This window comes from Podarcis filfolensis (genome assembly GCF_964270895.1).
Source record: "Podarcis filfolensis genome assembly, chromosome: 8".
Taxonomy (NCBI): domain Eukaryota; kingdom Metazoa; phylum Chordata; class Lepidosauria; order Squamata; family Lacertidae; genus Podarcis; species Podarcis filfolensis.
In genome coordinates, this window is record NC_139611.1 from 8,332,844 (window position 1) to 8,345,646 (window position 12,803).

The 12,803-nt window shown below is 49.2% G+C and overlaps 1 protein-coding gene across 3 annotated transcripts in view; it reads left to right on the forward strand.

The window, feature by feature from the left end:
• The first annotated feature begins 5,098 nt into the window (after nt 1-5,098).
• The window catches only part of RPH3A (rabphilin 3A), a 123,537-nt gene continuing 115,832 nt past the window's right edge, over nt 5,099-12,803 (forward strand). For 2 of the 3 annotated variants that reach the window (XM_083629418.1, XM_083629421.1), the window contains exon 1: nt 5,099-5,374. The gene's annotated coding sequence lies outside the window, so the exon portion shown is untranslated. Of the gene's footprint in view, nt 5,375-10,086; nt 10,337-12,803 lie in introns of those variants that run through there. The other variant, XM_083629420.1, reaches the window with a different exon arrangement.

Genomic DNA, 12,803 nt, shown 5'->3' on the forward strand with positions numbered 1-12,803 from the left:
TCTGGCCTGCAAGGAACCAGATGTCCTTTCATTTTATTTTGAGACTTCCCTTTTAGTATTCTCAAGGTGCGGATATTGCTGCCTTTAAATCATGCAAGCGCCCAGGCTCCTGGAGGCATGCTGAATAAACTCTTTATTTAAAAAGCAGCATCCGATAGAAAAAAGTGGTGGCGAGGCTGAACTCTCAGAATAAGGAAGTTTGGCTCTCAGTCCGGGGGGGCGGGGGGCAGATTGTGGCTCTTCAGACGTCTCTAATTGGCCCTGGGGACTCTCCCAAGACACACCCCTTAGTCAGTGGCCCTGCTCTGCACCCTTCCTCCGGTGCTTTGGCCTGGCTGGAATATGTCATTGCGCTGTGATAAGGCTTTGCTCAGACTAATGAAGCCCACCTTAGGGACTCCACTCTAGATTTGTGTCGGGTTTACTCCTTTGCCTTTTATTCTCCAGAAGATGGCCGTGGAATAAACGAAAATCTGCCCTTATTCCCTTTTGGGAGTCACAACAGCCCTTATAGAGTCCTGTGCAGGTTCTCCATCTGTCGGAGGAAATAACAGAGGCCAACCAGAGAATATTGAGAAGCAAAGCAGCTAGTAAGCCTGATCTTTATTGAACTGTTGCAACAGGGTGCCCCCTTCACATGCAGGAAAGGAGGAGGACCCCGAACCAAGGGGTCCCTGCCCTTATATATAACCAAGGGGTCCCTGCCCTTATTTAAATTGCCCACCCTGGAGTCCAAGACCACCCCCAGAAACATCATACCTATATCACAGAGGGGGCGGTCTACAACAGAAATCTGAGTATGTTGTTTATCTCCTGTCATTGTTTATCTCCTGTCTGGCAGGTTACCTGTTAATGCTTACTTGACTGGATACCCTGGGGAGCCTGGCCAGTCTTTTGTAGTGACAAATATTTAGTTCCTGAGCCAGGTCACAGGCTCACCCTATTCATACACAGATATACCCTTAAGACAGGTTTTGTGAATGAAAAGACAATGGGGAGTCTTTTCCATTTTCCTTTGACCTTGCAGAGAAAACATTTGGTCAGTTTGGGAGCCAAAATAGCTCCAGGGCCGCCCTCCTGTGGTGCCTCAGACATGTGGCCCATACATTTATGTATGTGTTTGCCTGGCATTAGGGACATGGGTGACGCTGTGGGTTAAACCACAGAGCCTAGGACTTGCCAATCAGAAGGTTGGCGGTTCGAATCCCCGCGACGGGGTGAGCTCCTGTTGCTCGGTCCCTGCTCCTGCCAACCTAGCAGTTCGAAAGCACGTCAAAGTGCAAGTAGATAAATAGGTACCGCTCCGGTGGGAAGGTAAATGGCGTTTCCGTGCACTGCTCTGGTTCACCAGAAGCAGCTTAGTCATGCTGGCCACATGACCCAGAAGCTGTACGCCAGCTCCCTTGGCCAATAAAGTGAGATGAGCGCCGCAACCCAACCCCAGAGCCGGCCACGACTGGACCAAATGGCCAGGACTCCCTTTACCTTTTGTCTGGCATAGCCATGAACATTTATTATATATATAAGACTTTAATCTTTTTATTTCACCCGCAAGACAGCAGTGGTTTAGGATGAGAGTTTCCCTTCTCCTGGATTGGCTACCTTATATGGTTGACGAGCCCAATCTGCCCCTGAGCATGTACTGTTTAAATATATAGCTTTCATTGTAAACTTCCTTGTTTAGCAATAAAAGCAATCAGTACAATTGGCCTCCGTTGTTCAAAACTGAGTGAAAAACCATTTCAAGTTAGCAGATTCCTGTTCAAGAGAGTAGATCTGTCTGGAATGATGTTTGTCTTGCTGGTGGTCCACACACTTCGTTTATTAAATGTATAAAAGGAAACACCATTTCTATTAATTTACTTCGAGTTTTGTCTGAAAAAAATGCTTTTGGGCTGAAAAAGTCTCACACAGGAGCTCGCAAATAAAAGGAAGAAGGAAAAGACAGTCCCTGCCCTCAGGCTCGCAGACTAAAAGACACAACACAAAAGGAAAGTAGATTGGGAGGGAGGGGAAAATAAGCAAAGTCGAGAGTTCAGGTTTTTCGTTACAATTTCTGTGAAGTTATCCTTCGTTGTGAATTTGCTAGCCAGATGGTTGTGATTGAGCCTTTTGGCATCACTGTCTCCACGTGTCTCTTGTGTGGGCTGCCACATGCATCAACTATACTAATTCTTTGTGGATTTTTTGGGGGTGGGGGTGGGTAGTGGGTAGGGTGGGTGGGTGGGATCCAGAATGCAAAACTGGGTTCTGGCCCCATGATTCACTCGGTCACCTGTGAAGTGACTCCATGCACCTCCAGCCATCATGCCTGAGCGTCTGGATGCTCCTACTGTAAACACATCCCCAACTTTGGTACCACATGCTCTGAAGACGTGATGTCATATATATAATTTATTTCCACTGGGGTGCAGCTAGAAGCTGAGGGAACAGAGATGCAGGCTTGCTCTGAGCTGGAACCCAAGCTGTGAGCCTACAGCTTCCCTGAAAACCTAACAGGGAAGTGGCAATATTAATGCTGGCAAACCCCTCTATCCTATGAACAGGTTGCTTTGAGTTTTTCTTTTTCTTTCTGGCAATCAATAATATGAACTAAATAATGAAAAACAAAAACTATATGTCCTCAAGTCACCGCCATCTTCCTTTATGTTCATTCCAAAGAATGGCACTCTGGAAAGGTGTAGGCATCTGTGAAATCTTCCCCTGCCTGGAATCTGGGATGCACTCAATATTATAGACAAAACAACTAAAAAGGGAGTTCAGTACACCTGTTTCCCTGCCTGTAGGAGGCTCATCGGGAAACCCGTATAAGAACCCGTATCGGTCGGAGGAAGGAAACAGAGATCAACCATGGTCAAAGTGGCTATTAAGCCTGATCTTTATTACAGCTGTTGCTTCTTCTTCTTCTTTGGCGATCCCTCGTAGCTGAGTAAGATTGCCTTCCATAAACACGGTTTTAACAGTGATTCCGTAAGTGACTGTGGAGGCCAATTCTGGATCCACATGTCCACGCAGGAGGGAGGAAGAACCCAGAACAATGGTGTGCAAGCCCTTATATAGACTTTTGAACTTGCTCACCCTGTAGCTTAGGGAGGGACGCGGGTGGCACTGTGGGTTAAACCACAGAGCCTAGGACTTCCCGATCAGAAGGTCGGCGGTTCGAATCCCCGCGACTGGGTGAGCTCCCGTTGCTCGGTCCCTGCTCCTGCCAACCTAGCAGTTCGAAAGCACGTCGAAGTACAAGTAGATAAATAGGTACCGCTCTGGCGGGAAGGTAAACGGCGTTTCCGTGCGCTGCTCTGGTTCGCCAGAAGCGGCTTAGTCATGCTGGCCACATGACCCGGAAGCTGTATGCCGGCTCCCTCGGCCAATAAAGCGAGATGAGTGCCGCAACCCCGGAGTTGGTCACGACTGGACCTAATGGTCAGGGGTCCCTTTACTTTTACCCTGTAGCTCAAGACCACCACCCAAAACATCATACATACATCACAGGAGGAGGTGGGCTACAGCAGAAATCCTGTTTGGCAAGACACTGATAATGGTCACTTGATTGCTTTACCTGGGCAGCCTGGCCATTCTTTTGTGATGGTAAATACTTGGTTCCTGAATCCGGGTCACAGGCTCAAAAATGCGCGCTTAAGACAGAGAATTTTTGAGGTGGCTGGAAGAGTCAAAATGGCTTCAGGATTGTTCTCCTGTACTATTTCAGACATGTGGTTTATATACTTATGTATATGTTTGCCTTGTGCATTTATGAACATATGATTTATATATATGTGAGACCTTAGGATTCCTGTAACACATCCTTGCAGGGGGAGCGGCATGATGTGTGTGTGTGTGTGGGAATGGCCCCACCTTCCTTATTCATGAGAAACGGAGAGATGCCAAATCCTTTTTCTAGGCTAAGTCTCATGAAAATAGCTGCTGTGAGTTCCTAATTGACAACAGGAAAGCAAAATCCTGTGTTGGGGGGTGGGGGAGGACAGCAACCCAGTTCCACTGAGGTGTCAAACCACGCATAGATTTCCTTTTGAAAAGCTGCTTCAAAGGAGAGCCGGGTCTTGTGTGCAGAGATGAGACCTGACACTTGGCAAAGGCATAACAAGAAATGCTTTGGGAGCATAGAATCCGAAGAGCTGAAAGGGACCCGGGGGCCATGTAGACCAACCCCTGCAATGCAGGAACCACAGCTATGGTGAAATCCTGATGGTGCCAGGTTCTCATTAGCCTCTCACTGTATCTGGATGGGCAGGGTGGGGGAAAGCGTAATCTGGGATTTTGCACAAATGCTTTGCAGAATCCTGCCTTCTAACCAGGATCATATTTGGGTTTGATGAGGCCCTAAGCTACTGAAGGTAATGGAGCCATTTACAGTGGTACCTCAGGTTACAGACGCTTCAGGTTACAGACTCCACTAACCCAGAAATAGTACCTTGGGTTAACTTTACCTCAGGATGAGAACAGAAATTGCGCAGCGGTGGCATGGCGGCAGCGGGAGGCCCCATTAGCTAAAGTGGTACCTCAGGTTAAGAACAGTTTCAGGTTAAGAATGGACCTCCAGAACGAAATAAGTTCTTAACCCGAGGTACCACTGTATATTTCCAGCTGTCCTTTGCCAACAACAAATTGTCGCTGTTTTTTTGTGTTGAGTATATGCTATACGATCATTTATGGACCTAATACAGGCATGCTCAAAGTCTGTTCTGGTGGCCTAATCCGCCCCGCCAGTTGGTTTAATCCGGCCCCTGTGGCAGTTTATTTCCTGGGGTAAAATCCTAAAAAAACCCCACTTCATCAAATCTGGCCCTTTTTGAAAAAAGTTTGGGCACCACTGGCCTAATAATAGGTATCTAAAGCCATTTGTACATTACAAAATATGCGATATTTTAGGGAGCAGGCTAGCAGGCGGGGCCCATTAGTTACATCACAGGAGCCTACACAACACAAAAGACTGTTGCTGTATGTAGGTTATATTTTATTTGTTTTTTATCTTATATTTTGGAAATGTACATCCAGGGTTCCCCCCCTTTAATTTTTTGGGGGCCCCCAAGAGAGTGGGGCCCTAAGCTATAGCTTGTTTGGCTTATACGTTAATCCGGCACTGCTTATAAGTTTGTTGTTCTCTACTCCACACGCCCCCCTCCAGACATCCTGCTATGCCCTTGCCTTTCCTGGTCCCATGGAGAGGTTCTTCAGCAAAGACAAGCGATGCTTCATCTGTTATGGAGGATGCCAAGTAATTTCAGACGCCCTGTTCTTGGGGAGAAGAGAGTCAACGCACACTGAAGGAGCAGCAGCTGAATATTAATGCAGGAAGAAGCAAGGGTGTCTGCAGGACAGTGCCTCTGGTGTGTTTGGGTGAAACAGCGCTCAGGTGGGTACTTTGTTATAAACAAAAATCTGCCCTTTTCCCCCTTATGGGGTATCCAAGAGCCCGTATAGAGTCCTTACGTAGGTTCCCTATTGGTAGGAGAAAATAACAGAGGCCAACCAGAGAATATTGAGAAGCAAAGCAGCTAGTAAGCTTGCTCTTTATTGATCTGTTGCAACAGGGTGCTCCCCTCACCACATGCAGGAGGGAGGAGGAACCCAGAACAATGGCACACAAGCCCTTATATAGACTTTTGAATTCCCTCCCTGGAGTCCAAGCCCACCCCCAGAAACATCATACATACATCACAGAAGGGTTGTAGCTCAAGACCCCCCCCGATACATCACACCTACATCACAGAAAGGGCGGTCTACAGCAGAAATCTGAGTGCTTTGTTTACCTCTGTCTGCCAGGTGACCTGTTTAATGGTCACTTGATTGGATTGCCTGGGGAGCCTGGCCAGTCTTTTGTAATGATAAATGCAGTAGTACCTTGGGTTACATACGCTTCAGGTTACAGACTCCGCTAACCCAGAAATAGTACCTCGGGTTAAGAACTTTGCTTCAGGATGAGAACAGAAATTGTGCTCCGGTGGCACGGCGGCAGCGGGAGGCCCCATTAGCTAAAGTGGTGCTTCAGGTTAAGAACAGTTTCAGGTTAAGAACGGACCTCCAGAACGAATTAAGTTCTTAACCCGAGGTACCACTGTACTTTGTTCCTGAGCCAAGTCACAGGCTCACAACCTATTCATATCTTAAATGTGCCCTTAAGACAGGTTTGTGAATGAAAAGACAACGGGGAAGCTTTTCCATTTTCCTTTGACCTTGCAGAGAAAACATTTGCTCAGTTTGGGAATCAAAATGGTTTCAGTTCGGTCTTCCTGAGCTGATCTATGTGCTTGGTTGGTACAATTATGAACATTTAACATACAGTGGTACCTCGGGTTACATACGCTTCAGGTTACAGACTCCGCTAACCCAGAAATAGTGCTTCAGGTTAAGAACTTTGCTTCAGGATGAGAACAGAAATCGTGCTCTGGCGACGCGGCAGCAGCAGGAGGCCCCATTAGCTAAAGTGGTGCTTCAGGTTAAGAACAGTTTCAGGTTACGAACAGACCTCCGGAACAAATTAAGTACTTAACCCGAGGTACCACTGTATATCTAAGACCTCAAAATTCCTATCGCAACTTCAAGGTGGCATTAAGAACGTAAGAAGAGCCTGCTGGATCCGGCCAGCAGCCCATCTAAGTCCAGGATCCTCAGTGGGAAAACTGCAAACAGGACCTGAGCAGCACAGTCTCCTTCTCCCCTCCTGTGGCGCCCAGCAATTTGAAGTTTGAAAGCATTACTGCCTCCAATTGTGGGGGCACAGCATAGCCATCATGGCTAGTTGCCATCGAGAGCCCTCTCCTCCTCCGTGAATTTGCCCAGTCCTCTTTTAAAGCCATTCAGGTTCCCTGCATCCAGTGGAAGGGAGTTCCGCAGTTTAACTAAGCGCAGCATGAAGAAGTCTTTTCTTTTCTCTGTCCTGAATCTTCCGACGTTCAGTCTCCATGAATCCTAAGCGTTAGGAGAGAGGGAGAAAAACGTTTCTCCGTGCCAGGCATTGTTTTATATACTTCTGCCATTTCGCTTCTTTCTCGCCTTTTCTCTAAACTGAAAACCCCCCAAACACTGCAACCGTTCCACAGAGTTGTGAGGACCCCAAAGGGTCTCTCTGGACTCTGCTGTGGTCCAGCCTCCTAGTTTGTCCTCTCATTCTGGCTTATCCTTTGGTCCTGGGCTCCTGGCTTGGCCCATGACTTTGCAGGTGAGTCTGCAACAAATTGTTGCAGTTTTTCCTTAATCCCCCTAAGCTATTTAAAGGGGCATTGTTGTGAACCTATTGAGCCCAGGGTCTAAAGCATGGGTAGGCAACCTAAGGCCCGTGGGCTGGATCTAGCCCAATGGCCTTCTCAATCTGGCCTGCGGACGGTCCGGGAATCAGTGTGTTTTTACATGAGTCGAATGTGTCCTTTTATTTAAAATGCACCTCTGGGTTATTTGTGGGGCCTGCCTGGTGTTTTTAGATGAGTAGAATGTGTCCTTTTCTTTAAAAATGCACCTCTGGCTTATTTGTGGGGCCTGCCTGGTGTTTTTACATAAGTAGAATGTGTGCTTTTATTTAAAATGCATCTTTGGGTTATTTGTGGGGCATAGGAATTTGTTCATGTTTTTCCCCAAAATATAGTCCGGCCCCCCACAAGGTAAGAGGGACAGTGGACCGGCCCCCTGCTGAAGACGTTTGCTGACCCCTGGTCTAAAGTTAGCTGGTCGCACCACAGTTCAGAAGCCAGAGGGTGTCAGTCTCAAAGCGCCCCCTCTCCCACCGCCTGTGGCTGTAACACTTGGCCATTCGGTTTCTGTCCCCATGCAGCTAACATTCCCTTACTTGCTTCTGTTTCTCTCGTATTGATTTCTAAACATTAAACAGGCGTTTGCAGTGAAAACTGGCAGGTGTTTGAATTCAAAAGGGGGGGGGGAGCAGCAGCTGTTGTCATTACCTCTGCAACGAAGTCCCACTTTTTTTAAAAAAGAGGGGCTGTTTTCTATCCCTAAAATCGGGACCCAAAGTTTCATGGCTGCCGTACAAACACCCTAACTGATTGTAAAAAAAGGGAAAAACCTCAATACGGTTTACAACACACACACACACTGGTTAAAAACAACGAAATATTTTTTAAAAATAATTAAAATAAGTGATAAGCTAAAAGCAGATTAAGCCATGGCAACATTCTGCATATCTGGGTAGCCTTGTCTGAACAAAAAATGTTTTTAGTAGGCGCTGGGGGGGGGGGTAGATAGTGAAGGTGCCTGCCAGCTGTCAAGTGGCAGGGAGTTCCAAAGAGCACAAAAAGATCATTTCTTTCAAAAGTGGAATGGGTATACTACGTGGCATCTGTAACAGCGCTGGTTCCACTGATCAAAGCAGTTCAGTGGGCATCTATGGGGTGTGTTGATCTTACAGGTAAACTGGTCCCAAGCTGAACTTTGAATCTGCCAGGCAGCGAACAGCCAAACTGTGCAAGGTTCCTGAGCACAGATGTTATACAGTGGTACCTCGGGTTACAGACGCTTCAGGTTACAGACTCCGCTAACCCAGAAATAGTACCTTGGGTTAAGAACTTTGCTTCAGGATGAGAACAGAAATCGTGCTCCAGCAGCACGGCGGCAGCAGGAGGCCCCATAAGCTAAAGTGGTGCTTCAGGTTAAGAACAGTTTCAGGTTAAGAGCAGACCTCCAGAACGAATTAAGTACTTAACCCGAGGTACCACTGTACTCTGTCAGCGATCGTGCTGCAGCACTCTGCACTAACTGCAGCTTCCGGATCAAGCACCGGGGAAGCCCCACGCAGACAAGAGAAACGGGATGAATGCAAGAAAATGCAGTTGGAGAGCAGGGAAGGCGGATTGAGGAGTTAACAGCGGGTGCCTGCAGCCTAGGGGTGGGGGCAGCGGGACAGCAGGAGACCTGGGGGTGGCGGAGGATGAAAGCGTTGCAAGAGAGAAGAATGTGGGCAGGGACGCCGTCTAAGTTTAGACAGAATTTGCCTGAGAACGTTCCCCAAGATTTTGCAATATTTGTTGTGAAGCCATATATATATCCAAGGAGGCAAAAATGAGGGATGGGGTTTCTGAGACACATTGGGACGATACAGTATAATGCACTGAGTCGGATTATTGGTCCACCTAGCGCAGTATCGTCTACACAGTGACTGCCAGAAGCTCTCCGGAATTTCAGGCTGGGGTCGCCATCTGGGATTGGACCAGCCAGGCACTTTCCGCATTTAAGGAAAATGTTCTCCCCCTGAGCTACAGCTTCTGCTTTCGCTCTCCCCTCCCTAAACCTGCCGTCCTGCGGAAAGCTGAAATGTGGTGATCCATTAAAAAAAAACCTTCGCGAGGGAAGAGCCCAGCGGCTGTTTGTGAACACCGCGCGCTTAGAACCACAGAATTAGAACCCCAGAATTATTGAGCTGGAAGGGACCCGTGGGTCATCTAGTCCAACCCCCTCGCCGTGCAGGAATCGCAGCTAAACTAAAGCATCCCTGGCAGGTAGTAGCCACCTGACCTCTGCTTAGAAACCTCCGGCGGAGGACAGCAACCGCTTACGTGTCCGCCTGCGCGTGAGAGTGAGGAACCTGCGTGTTGGCCGTCACGTCGGAATGGCGCGTATATTGTGGTTTCCCTTGAACCCGGCCCGGGTTCCTTTTCTGTCCAGCTGCTCCCTCCCCAGCCCCTCCCACGCAGCTGGCCAGTCCCTCCAAACCCGCCCCCTTGCAGGAATCGCACCTAAACTAAAGCATCCCTGGCAGCTAGTAGCCACCTGACCTCTGCTTAGAAACCTCCGACGGAGGACAGCAACCGCTTACGTGTCCGCCTGCGCGTGAGGAACCTGCGTGTTGGCCGTCACGTCGGAACGGCGCGCGTATTGTGGTTTCCCTTGCACCCGGTCCATCTGCTCCCTCCCCAGCCCCTCCCACGCGGCCGGCCAGTTCCTCCGCCCGCGCCCCCCCCCCGCTCTCTCTCTCTCTCCCCCCCCCCTCCAGCTCTGCGCAGCGGGAGCCTCGCCTGGCAGGCGGGGCAGGGCTTGCGATTGATGTGCCTCTTGCGACTAGTCCGGGCGGCTCGCGCATGCGGGGAAGGCGAGGGCTCGCGCCACAGCTGGACGGAGAGGCGGCGAGGCGCGCGCAGGGCATGCACTCTCCCTTTCGGCAGCGCACGGGCGTCTCCCCCGGGCGACGTCACCTCTCCCCCGCTCGCCTTGCTCCAGGTTCCCTTTGATCTCCGCGTTCGGCTCAGCAGGGAGCGGGAAACAAGCGCGCAAGCCAGCAAGCCAGCGAGGACTTTCTCTTTTTTCCTCCCTCCCTCGGTCACAACCGCTGCCGCAGATCCGCTGCGCAAGGAGAGCCTTGCCTGCCTTAACGGTAAGCCGCTCTCACCCGCCTGTTTGGGCTGGCTGGCCGGTTGGGTGTCACGGGAGGTATCTGGGCGCGGGTTGCGGGCAGGGGCATTCCCACGTTTCCTCCCCACCCCGCCTCCTGCTGGAAGACACGGGAACGATCGTTCCCGCCGTGGGAAAGCTCAGCAACCTCGCCTCGGTAGCCTGCAAAGAATCACAGCGTTGGAAGAAGTAGCCCAGGGGTCATCTAGTTCAACCCCCCCCAAAGGAGAGGGGGCTCCCTGGCAGGCGTCTGGCTTGGGGGGCAGAGCATTTGAAGCACACTCAACACCCATTGAAAGCTCCTCCGAAGTATCTAGGGATCTGTAGTTCCCGCACCAATCTACAATTCCCAACACCCTTAACAAACTGGAGCTCCCGAGATTCTTTAGAGGAAGTCAAATGCCCGTTGAGTGTGCTTTAAATATACAGTGCTAGGCGGATCTGCTGTGATAGACTGGGCAGATGCTTCAAGTGGCTTCTTGTGGCTCATCCTTGCCCCCCCCCCTTTGGTCCACTGCCTCAAATGGGGAGGGGTCCTAGCACTGGGGTTCAATTCTGCATGCAGGAAGCCTGAAGTGCTGCCCCCGGCTTTGCCAGCAACAGGCTCTTGGCTGGCTGGGCATGGAACTGCCTTCCATTGCCCAAAACCTGATTGAACTGGGCTGGGGGGGGGATCAGTGAGATTTTGACCTGCAGGTGTTAAATCAAAGAATTGTAGAGTTGGAGGGGATCATGAAGGTCCCCTAGTCCATCCCCCTGCAATGCAGGAATATTTTGCCCAACGTGAGACTTGAACCCACAACCCTGTGATTAGGCATCTCAAGCCAGGTTTCTGAACAGTGTCGGCCTGTTACAACAAAGCCAGCCAAGACGCAGCTGGCAGCTGGCAGCAAAGGACTCCCTAATCCCTGCGTGCATCTGCCATACATTTAAAGTGCATCACCTTCCCGAACGAATCCTGGGAACCGTAGTGTGTTGAGGGTGCTGGGGGCTGAAGTGCTGGGCGTGGGGAACTACAGTTCTGGTACGTGAATGGGGTGCAGGGAAAGGAAAAAGCACAAATTCTCTTGCTTTGGGAAAGCTTGTGGAAGGTTGGCTTTGCGTCCCTCAAAATGAGCGGGAGGGTGTGTGTTGTCTTGGCTGGTGCCCCCGCTTTGCTGCAGACTTACTGGGGCTTGCAGATTCCTCCCTGCTCATCTTTGATCCCCAGGCCCGCAGAGCTGTGGAGCCGAGAAAGGGCAAAAGCCCATATCCCATTCTAAGCACACCTGGAGTAGCAATATGTACGATGAAGGAGGCTGTGATCTGCAATGCCTTGAGAGGGATGGAGGTGGACAGCTTCCTGATGGGCGGCCAGGTATAAAACAGGACGGGGCTCTTGCACCTTTAATAGCAAGCTGCCCACCTCACATCTATTGATGATACGGGAGCCCTGTCCACCCTCTTTCCTTGACTGAGTGCTTTCTGAAGGAGGTGGCTGTGGCCTGGGGCCAAGGAGGTGCGTCTGTATTGCCAAATGGGCATGTAGAAATAACTGACGGGGTGTGTGTGTGTGTGCCTTCTGGGCTCTACGGAGGTATTCATTTGGCTGCTACTGGTGGCCGCAGGATGCTGGTCTAGATGGGCATTTGCTAGGATGCAGCAAGGAAGTTCTTGTAAAGACTTGGACAAACTCTCAGAGGTGAGGTCTGTCAATGGGGTTCACCCCTAAGAATGGAGCCTCCCTGTTTAGGGGTAGTCTACTGGGAACAAAGGGCTAAGCTGCCTGACTGGCCCCTGCTGGAAACAGGATGCACCCTAGGTGTAATGTGGTTTGGATATTACGTTCTAGTGTTCGTAGCTCCAGTACGAACCGATGGGAACTCCTGTACATCGCATTGTGTTCTGCAGAAATGATTAACATGGGAGCGTGTGCAATAGAAGACATATTCCTATTTAAATGGGATTCATGCAGAGTTAACAGATACATAAAAGATTGGCAGAAATGACTGGCAGAATCCGAGACCAGGGAGAAGAGTCGGTGGAAGAAGATTGGAAGAAATTTAAAGACTATCTACAGAAATATTGTAAAATTAATGAATGTTAGAATGATGTTGGATTGAAATTAAGTGGTTTCCAGCTGTAATGCTTTAAGAGAATATGGAAAAAAAGGATTATAAATAGGTAATAATATAATGGTAAGGATTTGCTGAACCAACAATCTGTGGTGGAATACAAAAAAGGGAGGTATGAGGAGGTCCGGGAAACAAGTTAAAGGAAAATAAGCAACTGAAAATTTATGTGTTTTTAATTTTCTTTATTTTGTATTTTTGTTATTTATTTGTTTTTTCTTCTTTTTCACTTTATTGTAATACTTTAAAAAATCTTAATAAATATCCTATAATAAAAAACAACAAAAAACAACAACAGATACATAAAAGAAAAGAAAAAAGCAATGCAAGAATATTGGA